Raw genomic sequence first — 21,483 nt, 5'->3', positions numbered from 1 at the left:
GTCTTTCAAGCAGGAGAAAAATGGCGTCCACGCAACAGTTTGACTTGTTGTTTTGAGAGGAGGAGGTGGGCGGAGCTTGTTGTAGTTAAATTGACACGACCTGGAAATTTTCACCAACACTAGGTGGCAATATACTCAATCTGTTGTTGTATGAGCTCTGAAAGAGTCAATGAATTGTGACACCGCATATTTAACACTGCAAAATTTACCGTTTATTTCTAGCAAATCTCAGCTAAATGTAGATGTCAGAAGTCTAAAACTCAGTTTGAATATGGACTACATTTTCAAGTTTTGAACATAATTAGTCTGATCTTAGCTTAGCTGTCTGAGGACATTTTCCTGTAGATGATGTTTCATTAGGTTATCGATCAAACCAGAGAGCCAGTCGATACTTACACAACTTTCACTTAAAGACAGTTAATATGACTGGACGTCTGTCCCACAGAAACAAGAATCTGTCTTTTACAGTGCAGACACTGGACAACTCAGCAGAGATTGCGCTGAGGTGAAAGCCTATTGGAACCTGAGAAGAAAGGTTGTGTGCCCCTTAAGTGACTGATAAATAAGATTTCTCAGGATTCATGACCGCCTAAAGCCATCTATGTAAAGGCAGCCCAGAAGTAACAGCAAAGTGTTTCACAAACCCTTTTCCTTTTCTTTTTTACTACCATTGATGCCGAAGCTAGTAAATGGTAGCATTAAGTGATTAAATACATAAGTGAGCATAGAGAAATTATTCACAGAGAAGAAGGTAGGGAGATATTAACTTGAGCGATGTAGGTCAAACTGAAACAGAGGGGCATTTTAAGAAGCGGCTGGACTGAACAAGTGGCTGTTCAAGGGCTGAAATTAGTGGCCTTTTGTACCCTGCAATTACACACTCCATCACACATACTTAGTTCCCCTTGATTCATCACCCAGACACATGGAGCTGCATATGAACATGAACTCTGTGCTGTCCCAGGTGAAGGAAGAATTGGGAATCATGTGGCATGTGACGGTGCAACGCATCTTTCAACCAACCGAGATCCTGAGGTGGCTTCTGCTTCAATCCAGAGCCCAGAGGGGGGCTTGACAAGCGAGACTGACCTTGTCTTTTGAAACAGGTCGAGTAGAATAAACGACAGAAAGGTGAACATTGCTCTTTAAGGCAGTGGCAGGTTAGGAGTGATGATTTCCCCACTCCCCACCCAGAGCAGAAAGCCTCCCTGCTTGCTTTTCTCTGTTTTAAAGTTTAGAATCTGTTAAATTCTTACTTAGGCAAGTCAGACTTCTCTTGGCTGTGCTTTCACCTGCAGGATCATTCATCAAAAACTCAGCTCATCTGTCTTGCTAAGGCATGAGGCCAACGGCAATGCAGTAGATGTACCACAGGGATGGGAGATTTGGATAAGTAAGGAGGAGAGGAGAATTGGACAAAAGGAAACTGAAAGTAAGTTGTTTTTTCTTTATTTTTAACATTCTAAAACAAGAAACTCAACGGAAACTGAATCCTTTCTGACAGCTCTAGTTTTTACTTATGTTCTAAACGTTTCACCAGTAGGGACAAGTGAATGTGCAAGAGTCAGACTTTTCAGTATATGGAGCTTGACCAGAGATCTACAGAAAGTTTTTTTCACAAATCTAAATTTGTCCGCCCATCTCTCCAAAATCGTTTATTGTGAAAGAAAGTCTTTTGTTGTGACGTTGAATTACTGTTCTGTTATTGTACTGGTCTGGTCATTCAATCCAGCTAATGCACCAACCACCGATTCATCAGTCCTTAGGCCAAAGATAGCCCAGGTCAAATATTTCATTGCTTTACATAAATTACTTTCACATCACACTTGTACACAGTGTCATATTCAAATTCTGTGTAATGTACAGCATGTTTGCTCCTGCACTGCTTATTGAAATGGTCCAACTACTTCTTCACCATGTCAATGTTCTGCAGAGGCCTGCTAACAAACCTTCATTTGATTCAAGTGTGCTACACCAAGGAAGGAGCTGCTACATGGAGCATACTGGCTCTTGAGAACTAACTTATAACACCACTGAGCACACCAATAATCAAAGTCAAGTACCCCTCTCATCACAAACCACACAGAGACGGACAAAACAGGAAACGGTTGTAACCACAGACTGTTGAAGATTTAACGATCATAATTTTAGTTAACTATTTAGATTGTAGCAGATAAACCAACAGTACAAGTTCATAAGCAAACATTTGTATTAAGTTCAGTGCTATTTCATAATATTCTCTACCTGACAAATGGATGGCTTAAGACTTGGCATGGAAGGTACACAAGCATGATTGACAGCACTACGACCCTCGTTCTGACTCTGGTTGTTTCTGACTGGGAGTGGCTAATTTCTACAGATGGCAATAGGACCATATTGAAAAGGAGCTTGTTTTCTTGTTTTTTTTTTAAACAAATTATCTGTCTCATACTGTGACAGTTTTAGCAAATATGTGAAATGTATTCCCTTCTAACAATCCGCATGTGGTCTCTCTCATCCTCTGAGCTCAGGTCCTCTACCAAAGGCCTGGGAGCTCTGTGCAGTATGTTGGCTGTGCCTAGAAATGCACATTTCTGGACTGAGATGTCTGATGTTGTTCCTGGGATCTGTTTTAGCCACTGCTCAAGTTTGGGGGTGACTGCTCCGATGACCACAGGCACCACTGTGGTCTTCACCTTCCAGGCCTTTTCCAGTTCCTCTCTGAGGCCCTGGTGAAAAATCCTGTGAAAAATGCTGAGTGAATCGTGTCAAATGAGCTTACCACAGCCCTTTTATAGGCAAAGAAAAAAACAAAAAGAACTGTCATCAGCATTACTTCTGTCAGACTCAAATGAAGAACAACAGCTTCACAGGGTGCTAATGTACTCTAACTCATACTCCAAACAATCATAAAACTGACAGGCAGCATAGAGGCCAGCCTTTATTACTCTATGCGAACTCGGCCTCTAATAAACTGAGGGAATTTGAATTAGAGAGATACAATTAGACCCAGCGCAAGAGTGGATAAAGATGTATTATCCTCCAGCCGGTGTGGGAGCAGCTCGGGATAATGATGTAAAAATATAATAGTAATTACAAATGATGGCATCGGGATGGAAATAAATCAATCAAGGTGTCCTTGTTGTACACACTGGAGTGTACAGGACCAGACTCCTGTAGGACACATCCATCAACGCAGACATCATCTAACCTACAATGATGGTAAACAAAGCACCACAGAGTGCTCAGAGATATCATAAAAAACAAACTGATCAGCAGAGGAAGGAGAAGAGAAGGGGCATGCAGAGGATACACATCATCAGACAGATAATGTCTGAAACGTTTCAACAAAGTTTCTTTATAGTCATATAGACCTCAAGCGAATTAGAGTGAAACCAACTGAATTCAAAACACAGGAAGCACATAAAATAGCATTAGCTGTAAAAAGTATTCTACCCCTTTATGTTTTATCTATTTTATTACTTTTATAAATCACAACAAAACCTGACTTTTCTGACAAAAACAAATATACAATAGAGTCCTTTAACATAAAACTAAAGCTACACAGAGATGATTTGAAGACAAGGTGGATGTCCTGAAGTTGCCAAGTCAAAGCCCAGACTTGTTTACAGCTTATCCCCCAGCAACCTGACAGATCTGGAAGAGTTTAGCAGGAAAACTGTGCAAAAACATGACATTAACTAAGCACACCTACAAATGAAGAAAACACAATGACTTTAACCAAACGGAAGACGTAGATCCCAGTGGGAAACATGAGACATTGCTTACTGGATTATTCGACTTTTGGCTTTAGAACTGGAAAATATTCTGGGTTTAGTGCAGTTGTTGAAAATTTTAAACAACTTCTAAACTTATATACTTTTGGGAGCTGCAAACATAGCTATCAAAAGTATTACTTATTTATATTTGTGATACAAAATTAAAAGACATAATTTAATGGATGTGAGTTAATGCTTCCACACACTTGATGCTGTGTAGGTGGCAGCACCTTAAAGTTGTTTGCAATCTGCCATAGTTGAAAAGAAGAATAAGAACATAGCCATCCAAGAATATTTTGAGTTGAAGCTCAGCTTTGATCTTTTTCACAGACTGGGTAAAACATAGCGCTGTGACTGTCTGCCTGTCTCAACATATTCATCATTATCCCAGACATTATCTTTAGCCTGAGTAAACCAATCATCTTACACTCAGGAAATACAGCATCAATTAAGGTCCATCTAGGTAAATAAGATAACTTAGTCATCTTTGTTTTATATGTTTAAGGCATGTTTAGCAATATTTTAAATCTAGATGCTTTTTGCTTAAAATTTGTTGATATGCTGGAATATTCTCATGATGTTTTGTTGCTGTGCTGGTTTAACGCATCCGTGTGTTTGAGATGTTTGGATTCAGGATACAGCTTTGAATTTGGCTTTCCTCTCTTCCTTCTCCCTCTCTCTTTTCTTTTTCATTCCTTTTGTCTTAGTCACTTTCACTTTGATTTTATGCAGTCCTAGTAACTCCAATGTTATTTCCTCCACCTCCTCTGTCACACCACAGGTGTTTTTACATGTATTTGAGTTTTATGCTAATCCTTTTTTTCGTCATGTTTAATTAGTTTAAGTTAGTTGAAGTTACTTTCCACTATTCCATTTCTTTCCATTTTATTTCTTTCATTAATTTGATCCTTCATTTATCATTCAGTACATACATATATTCCTTTTGTCTTTTCTATCAGTAACTGCACTGCATGTCATAAGTTAGAGAAAAATGGTATTTATTGGATAATTCAGCTGTAAAGTTGGACTATTTTATTTGTAATTTCTTAGACTTAATAGTAAGTGTGCCAGTGATCATTCCATATTGTGTGAAGAATTTCTTCTCTCTGGTAGTTTCAAATTCATTCCGTCACCAGGTTTGAACCCCCACAGCAGTTATCAAACCACTGATAAAAAAATAACAATCTGGACAAATCACTACTGCAAAATTACAGGCCGATCTACAACCTCCCATTCATCAGTAAAGTTATTGAAAAAGCTGTTTTTAAACAAATAACTTCCTGACAATAACCAATCCCTTTGACTCCTTCCAGCCTCACCACAGCACGGAGACCGCACTTGTACAAGTGTCCAGTGATATCCACATAAATACGGACTGTGGGAGAACCACAGTGCTGGTTCTGTTGGACCTCAGTGCAGCTTTCGACACTGTTGACCATGACATTTTACTGAATCGACTGGAGAGTTGGGTTGGACTCTCTGGTCCTGTGCTCAACTGGTTTGAATCTTACATAAAAAACAGGGATTTCTTTGTTTCAATCGGAAACTTCTCATCAGAGAGGTCACAGGTCACATGTGGGGTACCCCGAGGTTCAATCCTAGAACCCCTCCTATTCAATATTTATATGCTCCCACTAGCTCAGGCAATAAGAGAAATAAGATTAGCTACCACACCTATGCAGATGATACACAGCTCCACATTACAATGTCACCAGGTGACTGTGAACCCATCCAAATCACTGAATAGATGTTTAGAACAGATAAATGTGTGGGTGTGCCAAAACTTTCTCCAGCTGAACAGAAACAAAACTGAAGTTATTATCTTTGGACCTAGAGTCAATGCACAGCTTCAGTCAGTGTTGTAGCACTCGAGATCGGTCTTGGTCTCGAGACAGGTTTCGAGACCATTTTTTGATGGTCTCGGTCTCGTCTCGGACTCGACCACATTTGGTCTCGGTCTTGTCTCGGTCTCGGGCGCTGAGGACTCGGCATTTTATTTCAAGACCGGTCGAGACCGCAACTGTGAAAATATCACTAAACATGCAGTGACAATGACGTTATTGTTTCAAAAGGGGTGTGGGTTGGAGTCCCCCCTTGTTTTAAAAGGGGTACGGTTTTTTTCCCCTGCCGATTTGAAGGGCAGAACTTCGACTTGTTTATTCAGTGTTGAATGATGTAAAGCACTTTTTGCTGCTGAAATGTGCTATGCAAATAAAATTTGATTGATTGATTGATTGATGGTTATTGATGAAAATCTTGAAGTTTTTGTAACATTTTGAAGCGTTTATAATTGATGTAGGAATGTCCATGAGAAGAAATTTAAACCAAACTATTGGCAGCACAATAGTTTGTTCACCAGTCCATTGGTCCAATGTTTGCTTCTAGCTGAGAATGTGCTTACCAAACCATTCTTTACATTTGGCTTTGACACATATTCTCCAATTTGCTCAGTTTGCATTCTCTTTAAGCCCTACATTAAGCCAGCACTTGGATAGAGTTATAAAATGCTTTCATACTTTAGTTCCTGGGGAAAAGGGAAGGAAATATAAAAGTCATTTCATGAGGGCACTTATAATAGCAATCTGTGACTCGCTGTGCCTCATAATTCCATTAGTAAATTCAAAGTCTGTGTGGCTTCCCCAGCAGCTTGGGAACATCCTAGAAAAGGTCAAAGTGAATGTAAAAAGGAGCAAACAAATGTTGGATTAGAAAGTTTAATAAGAATAAGACTATGTCTACGTGGATATTCGCTTTGAAATGTGACTTTGTTTTACTCAGAGGGTTTCAGTCTCTACAAATGCATTTGAATTGGTTTCCCACCACTTTTCTGACCCAGTTTAAATGACGTGTGGAGAAGAGTGAGTGGGGAGCATTTAAATGCAAGAGATGACAACATGTTCGCCCCCGCATGTGTAGACTATGTGACTTCTCTTGCTCGCTTTCACACTATGGCTCCTTCCCTCTCTTCCTCTCTCTCTCTCTCTCTCTCTGTCTCTCTCTCTCTCTCTCTTTTCCGCCCAATTTTTTTCTGGTCGTTACATTAGCATAATGCATGCCTTGCCTGCCAGTGTAGAGGAGCAAATCCGCCCCACACTTCCCTCAGCCTCGCCGAGGCAGCCACGGCAATGCTGTTAAGGCACCCGGCAACGGGAGTATCCCTCACTTCTCAAATTTGGGACATTGCTGGCAGGATTATAATTAATGGAAACACAAGGGACCCACAGTGAACTCTCATCAAGTTAACTTTGCAGCGCCGCATTTAGAGGCGGGTCTGGTGAAGGCCAGGGACTCTGCCTAAAGTGCTTCATTTGCATAAACTCTCAGTCTGCTAGCTTGCATGTTATAGTAATACCAACTGGGAATACCAGGCACATAAACACAACACACTGACAGGCTGTCAACTTCAAATTAGATTAGACTCTTTTCCCTGTGCTGTCCATTAAGCCAAGCAGGGAGATGAATATAGATAACTCCAGTCACAGAAAGATGAAAATATTTTAGAAGGAAGGTTATATTATGAAGTCCATTATGTAGTTTGTTTGTGCTGTGAAAATACAATTATTATGGTCGGAATGTACAGTTCCACCATACAATCTAATCATCAGCACAGTATACTTCTCTTGATGTTTAATTATAATTAATTGCAGTGTTTAGCTATTTTGAATTTGCTTCTACAATCAGATTCTTGTTGATTCAAATTTAGCTCCATCCAGACAAAATCATTTGTTTTGTTAGCTAGATAAATATAAACTATTGCATAATATGTAATAATCAACTGTATGTGTGTGTGTGTGCCAGTAATTAAGTCTGTACTTACGGTTGTGTATTGTGATTAGAAATGAACTTGTAGTGCTATATTTTTTGTTGTATTTCATTATTGTAATGTATATCCATTTGTATAATCTTTAAGGTTGCAGATGTGAATAAGTTCATGGTATAATCTGGTATAATGTATTAAATGGTGACATTTATCTTTGAATTGTACATCGTTCCTTTCTAAATAAAGTTTATTATTATTATTTGAAGAGAAATACTAAATTTAAACTAAAAAAATAGGTAACAAAATAAAAATTTTGTTAAAATGGAATAGTGTGTACATGTTAGCATTTATACACTTTAGTACAACAATTACACACTGATTTCTAGTCAGTGTGGCACAATATGGAAGCTATTGAAGAAAACATATTATTACATCTTAAAATTATTTAAAATATTGAATATGACTTGAAATTTTAATAGAGGGTAGTGTGTCTCATGTAAAAGCATGAATTACGACTTTTTTGCCAGTTGGTCACAAGGCAAGGCATTTATTTACATTTGTTTGACAGGAGTGTTTGGTTTGGAAATTTGTTGACAGTCCCTAAGTGAACCTCCAAGCGCTGAGGAGGGAACTACAGAACGGCTGGCCGAAATTAGCGTTCATAAATTGGACCGACCTTGAGCTAATCGCCGCTTGCTCGGCGGATATTGGAATATCCAATATCCAACTCGAAACTAATTTAACTGCAGTGAGTAACACAATAAAATCACCGGGATAAAATTTGTTTTGGTCTGTGGCCTGGTAAGATGGCACCGAGCGACTGTGCGAGACGTAAACGCCCCACAACATCTGACGCAGTGACGTTGGTTCCAAAGCTCTATTGACCAATAGCAGAGGAGCTGGACATAAAAGGCAGCTCTCCTCATTAACATAAAGATCCACACGGAAAAGTAAAAAATGGAGAGGAGGCAATGACCAGTGGTGGAGAAAGTACTCAAAAAATTTACTTAAGTAAAAGTACAAATACACAGACAAAACTGTACTCAAGTAAAAGAAAAAGGAACACATTAACATTTTACTTAAGTAAAAGTAAAAAAGTACTGGCTTTTAAAAATACTTAAGTATTAAAAGTAAAAGTACTTGCTGAATGAATTAGGTAATCACTAATATTGTGGCAACCTGGGGGTGGATTTTCTTTTTTTTAATTATGAACCCAAATGTTATAAAGGTTATAATGACCAACAAGGCCACCTGGAATAACTCCAGGAAAATATAATGAAATAAGGACACAGGTATGTTCTGCTGGAAAATGAGGAGACGAGATTCAGGAAGTTCTATAAAATGTATTAATTTATTATCTCTTTCTAAAACAATAATCTGAAATTGAATGGTTAAAACAGTGAATACAGTTGACAAGATTTATTATAAAATATCAAAGGAAACTGAGGCTTACCTCAATAGTGAGGGAAGGGGGCAACATCCAGTGCAGAAAAAGGGACCACCCTAGGCACTACAAAAACACAGCAAACAAAGAAAGAAAAAGGATGCTCCAACACAACACACAAGACAAGACACCACCACCAGGGGTCACCACCGCCACCACAGAAGCCTCAGCCCCTAAAAGAAAGACAAAAAAAATTAAACGATATGAATAAAACAGTGGTACAATAGCACTACAATGTTGCAGTTCATCCCTTCAGTAGCGCCATCAATGCTCCTGGAAGCCAGGAAATTTCAAGTTGGTCTTTTAAAACAATTTGTAATTAGACAAAACAGCAGCGAGTATCACTCCAGGTGCAACGTCGTTGAGTCATCAGAAGGCTAAAAGAATATAGCAAATTAATACAACTGCTACAAAGAAATATATAACTTGCAGCAGCTGCTTACCTGTGACCTGATAAAGGCCAAATGATCAGATCCTCAATACCACCTAGATGCAGTACAACTGTAAGAAACGCTATGTGAAGGTTCTGTTTACATAAAACAGATGTTACCTAGCCACGCTAGCTCTTACCTTCCTGTCAGCAAAGAAATGAATGGACAGATCGGTCCAGATATTGGAGGTGCAGCAAAGGAGGCCAGAATGGTGCAAACAAAGGAGGCAGATAGAGTTGACGTCACGATGCAAGCAGCCTCATGACAGGTGAAGGCTTGCTTATATGCAGCAGCCGAAATTGGCCTTATAGTGGCAGCGTATCATTTATGCTGCTACAATATCATTAAGTGAACCGATCGTATTTAATTTTAATACATCAGAAATGTGCCATTTTAATGAACAATGCCACAGATAAAGCATGTTGTGTTTACTCTGTAACATAGACTTAGATATGTGATTCTATGCATCATAGTTTCAGGGATGGAAACATCTTGTCTCCTGTCCTAACATAGCATAAACTTCACTTTTTTTGCCACGAGTGGCATTTATTTTTAAAGAAATTCAACTGGCAGGGGAGGACATGGAATCAAGGAGCCATGTAGCAGAGTTGTAGTCTAGACCAGACCACCGAACCCGAGACCAAATCTCGGCACCCCGCGCTACGTGACACAATAAAATTAAGTGCACCTATCAAAATTGCTTCTCAAATTGATCTGAATGATCCACATTTCCATAAAAACACCTAGATATTAAATACGTAGGGCTGAAATAAATTTAACCAGTATGAATTCAAACTCTTCATTTGTCATGATGGGTTTAACGGATCTTACCCACATGCAAGAACACCATAGGAGACAGAGTTATAAAAAATGAAAAGTTTATTTACAGAAGTCAAGCAACAGAAAGTGAAGCTGGTCCAGGAACTGCTCGGCTGCTCTCAGAGCACTGAGAAGACAAGGGGAGTGTGGTGAGTTCAAGTGCTGGGAAACGGGAGTTTGTGAATGAGTAATGGGTAAACTTACTGGCTCTGTGCGTTCAAAACGGCTTGGAGGGGACTGGTAGGTTCAGGGGTTCAAACTAATGAGTCGTCTCCACGTGAGGCCTGGTGGATCGGAAGGTGGCGTTGGAGGGCGGACAGGACGCCCTCTTTGAAGGTGGCGGGGTGTAGGTAGAACGGCCGGTCGGAAACTTCTGAATTGCAGGTGAATTTACGGAAAAGGATTAAACTTGGCTTTCAGGCATCTAGGGGAAGGTACCCAAGACGTCATGGCTGGGTAACCAGAAAACAGGCAACCAGATCTGGATGGATCCTGTGGAAAGCAGAAAAAGATCACAATGAAGCACGATCCAAGCTACGGGGATAACTGGCAGATCTCGAGACAAGGAAAAAACTTGGAGCAAAATCTCTGAGGAGCTGGCGGTACCATCTACGGTTGACACTCTGGCGTCGAACTATAGGCGTTCCACCCTTCTTATGCTGGCGTCAATTAGATGATCAGCCTCTGGTGTGAGGATGACGTCATCAATGAAACCACAGCCCGCCACCTCTCGGACTCCATCTCGTGGGGAGACAACTCAGCAAACCAAAGCTAAAAACCCCAGAACCTAACATCATTCTGTTTTGCTTTCATCTCTGTGCCACAATCCACAAAGGTCTCCTGCGATTCCTAAAAAAAAAATGCCCTGGGTGGTTGCCCATATTGCCAATGGTGCAGACAACTGTCTGCGCCATTAAATATAGCAATTAACGGTAAACAACGCTTAACTATGAACACTGTCCAAGGCGCAATAAGCAAGAAGTAACCAAGCAGAAGGAACACTGTGACTGTTTTCATCCTCCCTCCCGCTGCAATGTTTACCACCATGACAGGTGACAAAAACAAAGAGGAATGAGCATGCTCTGTGTTCTTACGTTCTTGTTTTATTTATTCGCCAATTAAATATATATATGAAATAAAAGAACTGCAGTGTGTACGCACGCAGTGCGGCTTCAGTCTTACCAACCTTAGTAAAGATCCGTCCAAAAGAATCGGATCGTTCCTGAATGTCATATCACTATATTGCAGACTTTGGTCACAGCACTGTCCCATATATGCAACACCTCAGTCAACACCTCCACACAATAATTCAGCGCATGAGTGACAACTTTTTTTGCGACATGTGTCTCAGTCAATACAGCTAGCTTTGCTAGCATCACGTCCACGGAGCTTACCTGTTTTTAAGCTTTCCTTCCAAGTGACGCTAAAAGTTGGAAGTCCCAACCATCTGTGAAAGCGAAGCGCTGCTGATTTTACATGTCACCATATCTTAAGATTTATGCAGCGCTCTTATATTACTGACGATTAGACAGACATCTTCTCCCGCTCAGAGGAAACCACTGCGCATTTCTTGGAGCTCCGTGTGCGAGTACAGGGGGAGGCGATGGGTGACAACAGACACGTAAGTCACGTTTTATTGCTTGGATTTTACGGCACCATCTTAAGTCCCTGAACTTCACATTTGAATGGACAAAAAGCGCAACACGACTTGGATGTAACGAGTAACGCGACAGTTTTGTAGAAATGTAGTGAAGTARAAAGTACAGATACTTACTGTAAAATGTAGTGGAGTAAAAGTAGAAAGTATCCATTATTAAATCTACTTAAGTAAAGTACAGATACACGAAAATTGTACTTAAGTACAGTAACTAAGTACTTGTACTTCATTACTTCCCACCACTGGCAATGACAAAAGAACGAGGGCTTGTATAAGGAAAAGACAAAACAAAATATTTACTCTTCTTGACAAAACGCATGTTTAGGGGAAATGAAAAAGAAAATACACTGCTCAAAAAAATAAAGGGAACACTTAAACAACACAATATAACTCCAAGTAAATCAAACTTCTGTGAAATCAAACTGTCCACTTAGGAAGCAACACTGATTGACCTGATGAGGGTCCCCGTTGTCGATTTCACAGAAGTTTGATTTACTTGGAGTTATATTGTGTTGTTTAAGTGTTCCCTTTATTTTTTTGAGCAGTATATATACATTTCTTGATGGAAACTCATGCGTAAGGACAAGGAAAACCTAAATATATATTTATGCTTTTATTTCTTATTATGTCAGTTTTGGTCCTCCATACCTTGCAAGCTGTACAATCAATGCAGCATTTGTTTTGTGTAGAAGGACATTTTCTGCCTGGCTAAGGTGAAAATAGCCTGAAAATTAACATGTTTTCCAGTCGTGAGAGAGGAACTTTAGCCAGGAGGTCAGTGTGGCTAACAGGATTATCATGCATGACTTGAATTGCATCTGAGCAGTAATATTGTTGTGACATCCTGTGTAATAGACCCAACCGCAATTTCACAAAAGTCAAGGTTGACTGTCCAAACAAGGCCTAAAAGGTCATTTAAAGGGTTAAAAATATTTTATGCAATATAATTATGCAACCAAAATCCATATCTGTGACTTGAACACCATAAAACTTTGCTCTGAATTGCAGCTTGATTCAGAGCAAAGTTTTATCACTATTAATGATAAAAAAGTAAAAAAAATATATTTTATAGAGGCAGCAAGGAGTACATTATATGAATCTATTCATCTGAAGGTCATTCCACAGCAGCTCTGTAACAACCTCTTGAGTTTATGAATGCAGTGTTTTGGAGAATTCTTGCAGGGTTTGCTTTGACCTCAGCGAGAACATATAAATTCAACAGAAAACTTGCAAATAAAAAAAAATTTATAATGAAAATGAATAAAATAAGTTGCACTGTGAGGCAACAAACGGTACAGAATAAAATGTATTATCTACCTCTGATCGTGTCAGCTGTTGACTCCACTGAAGGTCATTCTAAAGACTTTAACGATCGAACATCAATGAGGGATTGTTCAACTGTCAAGCTTTACAATCTCAACATTGGGTACAGTTCCCAGCAAAAGTATTAAAACTACAAACTTTTAATACATTCTGTAATTTTCTGAGATGGACCAACATGGTTGTGGTTGTGAAACTGAACTTAACTGATACATTTTTAAAGATTTTTACCAACAAAAATCTAAATTGAGGTCTATTCATTTTTAATCAACTTACTTTACTCCGATACCTTTAGAAAAATTGAATAGACCAATTCCTATAGGAGTCCATTACGTAAATAAGGGCTGAATTCAAAAAGCACCTTCCTCTTCACAATTTTCTTACGTTAATCATCTAAAATCTTACCTATTTGAAATGAAATTTGGACTGGTTTGGGTGCTTGCCAATCTTTTCTCAGTGGATAAAACTTTACTGCACTTTTTCACTGCTAAACATTTGCATTAGAATATTGTGTTATTTTTCTTCCCTTTTGTCAGAATTAAATATAGGCTAATAACTAAGCAACTAAAACGTTTTTAAAATGGGACATGGTGCATCAAATCTATCATTGGAATGCAGAATGGTGGCAACTGACATCCACAGGTAAATTGACCATATTGTATAAAGATGTTAGACACCACCGCTAATTTTATCTTCATCTTTTATTAACTATTAGTCTATTAGTTTTAACAGACTAATCCAACATATTAGTCATATGTTAGTCCATATGCATATGTAAGAATATGTTAACATATGCATATGTTAGCATATGTTGGAGCTAATATATGCATTTCTGTGCATATGTTAGCTCCAGCATATGCACAGAAATTTATTTTTTCATTCTTTCAAGTAATTCTCAGATCATGTTACAGGGCTATTCTTTCAGTTTAGTTAAAACCATCTTGACATTTTTGTTTAGTTTAAATGCATATTAGTTAGTCCAGCAAACTAAAGCAAAAGCCCATCTCAGGGCAGCCAACACCAAAGCTGACCTCTACTGCTTATAGATAAATTTACATTAGCATGCAAAGCATTTCTAATCACCTAACAGTGAAGTAAAGTTTTGTAAAAAATTAATTATAATAGGCAGCAAACAGGCAGAAAGAGAATTGGGGAAGACTTAAAGTGAATCAAACCCTGGAGACCAGTAGCCTCCTCATATGGAGAAAGGAGATTATTTTAAAAAAACTGATGGCTGAACATAAACTGGAGCTGAAAAAAAAACTTACAATACATTAAAGAGTAACTAATTAAATTTTTAGTAAGTAATGGAGTCTTGACAAAAGTTCAGTCTGGAAGACTCTAGTCACACCTGCCTCATCAATCAGCGCCTCCCTTCTTCTTCTTCTGATTTTACTGGCGGGTGACATCTAACATTAAGATGTAATATCTCCATCTACTATGCTGGAGTGTGGACCAGAGTATCTCCCTTTGACCTTAATTCTTATAAATAATCCTGTTTCCTTCAAAAATTTAATAACTGCTTCATTTATTTTATGTTTAATTAATATCTTATTAAGTTTTAATGTCTCTATATCCATCCATCCATTTTCTATACACCCTTGTCCCTTAGTGGGGTCGGGAGGGTTGCCGGTGCCKATCTCCAGCTAACGTTCCGGGCAAGAGGCGGGGTCGCCCTGGACAGGTCGCCAGTCTGTCGCAGGGCAACACAGAGACAAACAACCATGCACACACACACTCACATGGAGAGGCCAATTAACCTGACAGTCATGGACGGTTTTGAACTGTGGGAGGAAACCAGAGTACCCGGAGAAAACCCACACATGCACAGGGAGAACATGCAAACTCCATGCAGAAAGACCGGGGTCGGGAATCAAACCCAGAACCTTCTTGCTGCAACAGCTCTACCAACTGCGCCACTGTGCAAAAAATTATCATATTTCATAATTTCTTGTTTTAGCTTCTCTCTACTTACTGCATAATTTTCCCAATGAATTATTACATGTTCTACTGTTTCCATAGCCATACCACACTCACAACTACCTGTTAGATGTTTACCTGTCAAATGTAATGTTTTATTTAATCCGGTATGTTCGATCCTCAATCTTGTCATTACTACTTGTTCTTTTCGATTTTCTCCAATTATTTCCATATTTCCTACTTTCCTACTTAAATAAATGACGACCTTTAGTTCCTTCCTCCCATAATTGTTGCCATTCAGATTAAATTTTTCTCTTAATAATTGATTTTATTTCAGATTTACAATACGCTATTTCCATATTTCCATTTTGTTTTAAAGACTCTTAAGCTAAATTATCTACCATGTCATTCCCTTCTATGTATTTATGAGCAGGTACCCACATAAACCTAATCTTTATTTGAATTTGTGTCATTCTAAATATTATTTGATAAATTTCATATACCATTTCCATACGACTTTCAGATGAGATATTTGAAAAGGACATTAATGATGATGATGAATCTGAACATAAAAGAACATTTTCGATTCTATTTTGTTCTATCCACTTTAAGGACATCAGAATTGCTAACATTTCCACTTTATAAACAGATAAATAATCAGATGTTCTTTGCTTCTTAAATATACCTAGTTCAGGAAAGACATAAGCAAATCCTGTTTTATTTGAAACTAAATCTTTTGAGCCATCTGTATATATAACTGTAAAGAATGTATACATATTCTTAATTCTATTATTTACAAACATTTCCCAGTTATTATCTTTATTAACCTGCATTTCTTTATAAACTTCTAAATCTACATTTACATATGGAAATAACCAATAAGGTGTAATTGGATATGGCACCGCAGCACAGTATGTCTTTCCCTGTATACCTTTTTCCCTAATGCATTTATCTGCTGCCCAGGCAAAACAGTCTATTTTAGCTTTTCCACTCTCCCAGCAAGGTCTCAGTATTCTTAATGCTGTATTGTCCTCCTCCTTATGTCTCTGCAAACTCACCCAATAATTCAGCATAATTTACTTTTGTCTTAAATATAAAGGAATCTCCCCCATTTCTGCCTGCACTGCCAAAGATGGAGATGTCTTCAAAGCTCCACAACATAATCTCAAAGCTTGATTCTGAATAACTTCTAATTTACTAATCACTGTTGTTGCAGCTTGCCTGTAAACTACACATCCGTAGTCCAAAACTGCTTTCTGATGAAAGCAACATAAATCTTTTTTAAATGAATTTTGTTTGCACCCCAATCTAATCTTGTTAAACACCTCATTATATTTATAACTTTTTTACATTTCCCTTCAATATACTTTATATGGTCACCCCATAAAAGTTTGGAATCAAACATGATACCTAAAAAACAAAATTTATTCACTTTTTCAATTCTTCTAATTTTAAATCTATTTCCTCAATTTTCTTCCTACCAAATACAACAGTCTTTGTTTTACCTACTGAGAATTTAACTCCCCATTTATAAGCCCAATTTTCAACAGATTTAATAGCTTTTTGTATTTTCTCATACACTAATCTTACATTTTTCCCTTTCCTCCACAAGGCTCCATCATCAGCAATTAATGACTGCATGACATCCTGATCTACTTCTGTAAAAACATCATTAATCATGATTGAAAATAATAAAGGACTGATGATACTTCCCTGTGGAGTTCCATTATCAATTTTATATTTATTGGATCTTTTTACTCCCAACTGTACCTGTATAACTCTATTCAACAAAAAATCTTTAATCCAATTATAAGCCCTTCCTGTAATCCCCATTTTATATAATTTTATAAGCAACCCATCCTTCCATATCATGTCATATGCTTTCTCAATATCAAAAAATATTGCTACCACTACTTCCCTATTAATTTGAGCTCTTCTAATATCTGATTCTAAACACACAACTGGATCCATTGCACTCCTTTCTTTTCTGAATCCACTTTGACATGAAGACAAAAGTCCTTTACTTTCTACATAATATGTAATCCTTTCTGCTATCATTCTTTCCATAATCTTTCCTAAACATCAAGCAAGTGCAATTGGTCTATAGCTTAAAGGGTTTGTTGGATCTTTTCCCGGTTTAATAATTGGCACAATAATTGGTTCCTTCCAATTAGAAGGTAATCTTCCTTCTTTCCATATCTTATTATATAAACCTGGAAGTTTTTCTTCAGCCTGATTCCCTAAGTGTTTTAACATAATATAGCATATCTGATCTTTTCCTGGTGCTGTTAGTCCTGATCTCAGTATTGCTTTCTTCATTTCTTGCATAGAAAAATAAACATCCATTCCATTACCTGGAGTTGTTTCGCCTTCTAAAATAAAATTATTTGCCCTTCTTGTCTGTTCCCTCCTAAATTTCCCGTGTTCTGTTAAATTATCTGAACTTTGAATCTTTGCAAATGCTCTTGCCATTACTTCTACTTTCTCTTCATTTGTTACTGCTGTTTCTTCTTCATGTTTTAGAATTGGATATGTACTCTCCTGTCTATTCCCCTTCATTTTCTTAATCATTCCCCATACATTAATTATAGGAGTTGTTCTGCCAATTGAATCACAAAAAACTCTCCATTTTGTCTTCTTTGCCTTCTTAATAACTTTATTTGCTTCTGCTTGATATTTTTTAAATTCAATAAAATTTTTAAAATTGTGTGTTCTCTTCAATATTCTGAAAGCTCTATTTCTTTTCCTTATTGTTTCACTGCACTCTTTTGTCCACAAAGGTACCTCTTTCTTTTTGCTCTTACCTTTACTTACAGGAATTGTTATTTTTGCTGCTTTCAATATAACTTCCCTAATCTTTCCTTCTTTACTTTCTATATCTAGATTTAAATTGACTTCATCCATATATTTCTCACGTATATTTAAATATATTCCATTTTGCCTTACCAAATATCCATCTTTCCTGCCTTTCTACCATCCCTTTCTCTTTAGAAATAAGGATTTTACCAAAAATTGGAAAATGATCACTACCTATTGTTGTTTCTTGCTCTATTTCCCACTCACATAATCCCGCTAAATCTCTGGACACCAAAGTTAAATCTATAGCTAAGTAATTTCCTGCATGCACATCTATTCTTGTTCCCCTCCCATCATTCATACATGCTAATTGATTATCTTCCAACAGCTATTCTATATCTCCATTTGTATCTGTTCCCTGCCCTCCCCATAAATTGCTATGGGCATTAAAATCTGCACACCAAATAACTTTATTTCTATTTTGTCCCTGAATTTCTTTTAATTTATCCAAGTCTAATCTTCTACATGGATTGTAATAATTTATTATAATAAATGGGTCTGCATTAATCCAAATTTCCACAATTACAAACTCATCTTCTTTTCCTCTCTTAATCACTCTAAACGGCAACTTCTTAAAAAAACTCTATTCAACTCTATTCACTCTAAACGGCAACCCTTCCCTAATAAATATGGCACATCCCCCACCATTACCTTCAATCCTATCAAATCTAACAGCAGAATATTTTAATATTTTAAATTCTAATTGGGGTTTTAACCAAGTTTCTTGTACACAAACAATCTCTGGAGCTTCTTCTAATTTATCAATAAAATGCTTTAATTCTTGTCCATTTGATATTTGATATATGATAACTTCTTGCATTCCATTGAAGAAGCAATACCATATTGTTATTATCCTATCCAAGCTGTCTCCTGACTGGCCTGAGCACTGAGGTCATCCCTCACTTCCTCCCATGTCAATTCATTAATGTTAAGATGATTTGCTGCTGCTTTCACAATTACTTCAATTCTTTCTGTTTTTGACTTAATTTCCATTGTTCCATTTATAACCCCTGCAATAAATGTCACTAGCTTTTTTTAAATCCACATACACTTTATTTTCTTTTGTTTGGTTTAACCCTGTATTCTTCCTGTTTTCCATCCCAACCTCAGTTCTTTGCTTTACCACTTTAACAGCCTCTGCATAGGATACTTTGTTTCTAACTCTAACTTGTTGGACCTACACTTCCTTCTTTATTACTTCATAGCCCCCATATGCCACACTATGGCTGCCACCACAATTGCAGCATTTTGGCTGCCTGCTCTTATTGCATTCTTCATATTCATGATCTTCTCCACATTGTGCACGTATCCTCTTTCCTTTACATGTCTGAGCTGTATGGCCAAATCTTTGACATTTAAAACATCTAATTGGTCGTGGGACATACTCTCTTACATTATAGGTCAAATATCCTAAATAGACTCTTTCTGGGAGTCTTTCTTCATTAAACTCTATCAAGACATTTTCACTGTTGATTTTCTCTCCATTTGTAAAGGTCTGAAGCCTTCTTACATCTTTAATTCTTCCTCCTCTGAGATTTGATTTTATATCCTCATTTGAAACCTCAATTGGGAGCCCCCAAATCACTCCCTTCCTCTATTTAATTCCTTCTTGTACTAGACTCACACTTGTCACTTTATATTTTCCTATTTCTTTCAACTTACATGCTCTGTCTTCTTGTTCCTCTGTATTACAACTTATCAATAAGTTTCCATCTCTTAGTACTTTTGCATTAGTGATGTCCCCCACTTGATTCTTCAGAATCATGTATAATTTAACTGGACTGATCGTTTGCAACGCCTTCTCCTTGTTAACTCTAACAATCACTTTAAACTCCCTTACTTCCCTCTGCATTTCTTCTTCAGACTCATCCCGGCTTTTCACCACTCTTCCCTTCTTTTCTACACCTGCCGTTGCTGAAGAATTTCCTCTTTTTGTACTCATCCTTTCACTACTCGATGTTTCAGAACTCCCGTCACTTTCACTATCTGTACTATCTCCCCACTCTGGTCCATTCACAGCACAGCTGTGTCTACCCGCCGTAGTCTTTGTCAAAAGTTCTTTCACCAGTCCACGGGATTTCCCGATATAATCTTGAGCATTTCCTCGACGCCGACATCCAGAAGTCCGAGGTACTCTTATTTCTTCATGTTATAACATGTAATATTATGATTTTTATATTATATTGTTTCATTTCTATAGTGGGCTCTTGTATCAGATATCTAAGTCAATGTTAGAAAATAATTGAAACTTTTTAAGATAATCTCGGTTAGCTTTCAGAGCAGGGGCTGAACACCAAGCACTATCGCACTATACCAGCTAGCATTAGCTGGTATTTCGCCGGTGGACATAAATACAGTAAAGTAATATTCTAATCACCAAATATACACAATAATATGTCCATCTTACTTGCGAAACGTTGTCTGTCTAGCCCTCACGTCAATAGTCAGTCGATCAGAACAACAATATCCTGCAGTGCTGAGGCATCTTCTGCTGTTTTGGTCGAGCAAAGCAGGAGGGTCTTTTGTTTGCGTTTCTTTTTTTGTTTGCTTCATTTGCTTTTTGTTTGCGTCTCTTTTTATGTTTGCTGCATTTTGCTTTTTGTTTGCGTCTCTTTTTTGTTTTCTGCATTTTATTTGCTTTTTGTTTGCGTCTCTTTTTTGTTTGCTGCATTTTATTTGCTTTTTGTTTGCGTCTCTTTTTTGTTTACTGCATTTTATTTGCTTTTTGTTTCCGTCTCTTTTTTTGTTTGCATCATCTCTTCTTGTTAGCTGCATTTCATTTGTTTGCGTCTCTTTTTTGTTTGCATGTTTTCTCTGTTGCTGCACATTTGCACCTGTCGGCCACCGTAGCTTTAAGACGAGTCCCAGTTGACATTGTCTTTTTTCTTTAGCTTTGTATTCTAACACTGTATTTAAAACTAGTTTAATCTCTCTGTCCACACCAATGAACCTGCTGGGCCATATAACTCATTACAGTAATTCATGGTTGTTTTGAAGGACTGTTATAATACTTTTTGTATTATAGTTGGTGGTTTTATTCTTATTTTTTTGTTTTTCAATTGTACAGTTCGTCTAATAGCACCCTCWAGTGATCAGAAGCTAAAATACAGGTCACCGAGATAGCTTTGGGAGGTGTTGTACCCACAGACATAATATAAGAGTAGACCCCGCATTGGCTGCTCCGGTGCAGGAAATWYGKYGGCCATCTTGGAGAGGTCGTCTTCCTACTTTGCTCAACCAAAACAACAGAAGATACCTCAGCACTGAGGGATATTGTTGTTCTGATCGATGGACTATTGATGTGAGGGCTCCACAGACAACATTTCACGAGTAAGATGGACATATTATTGTATATATTTTGTGATTATAATATTACTTTACTGTATTTATGTCCACCAGCGAGATACCAGCTAATATTAGCTACAGTGCACGAAGCTGAAGTTGGTTCCGATTTCTAGCTTCCAATAGCTAAAGGGCGATTCCACTTAATTTTTCACTACCTTCCGCATCATTAATCG

General features: G+C 37.7%; 1 long non-coding RNA gene across 1 annotated transcript in view; it reads right to left on the bottom strand.

Moving 5' to 3' along the window:
- Nucleotides 1–10,254: 10,254 nt before the first annotated feature.
- LOC103482377 (uncharacterized) overlaps nt 10,255–21,483 on the bottom strand; it is a 14,243-nt gene continuing 3,014 nt past the window's right edge. Inside the window, exons 2-3 of the long non-coding RNA XR_536450.2 lie at nt 10,417–10,704; nt 10,255–10,339 (exon numbers count right to left, since the gene is read on the bottom strand). This is a non-coding gene — a long non-coding RNA (uncharacterized LOC103482377). The remainder of the gene's footprint in view (nt 10,340–10,416; nt 10,705–21,483) is intronic.

The sequence above is a fragment of the Poecilia reticulata genome, linkage group LG20 (genome assembly GCF_000633615.1).
Source record: "Poecilia reticulata strain Guanapo linkage group LG20, Guppy_female_1.0+MT, whole genome shotgun sequence".
Classification (NCBI taxonomy): Eukaryota; Metazoa; Chordata; class Actinopteri; order Cyprinodontiformes; family Poeciliidae; genus Poecilia; species Poecilia reticulata.
This window is presented reverse-complemented; position numbering and strand designations above follow the sequence as displayed.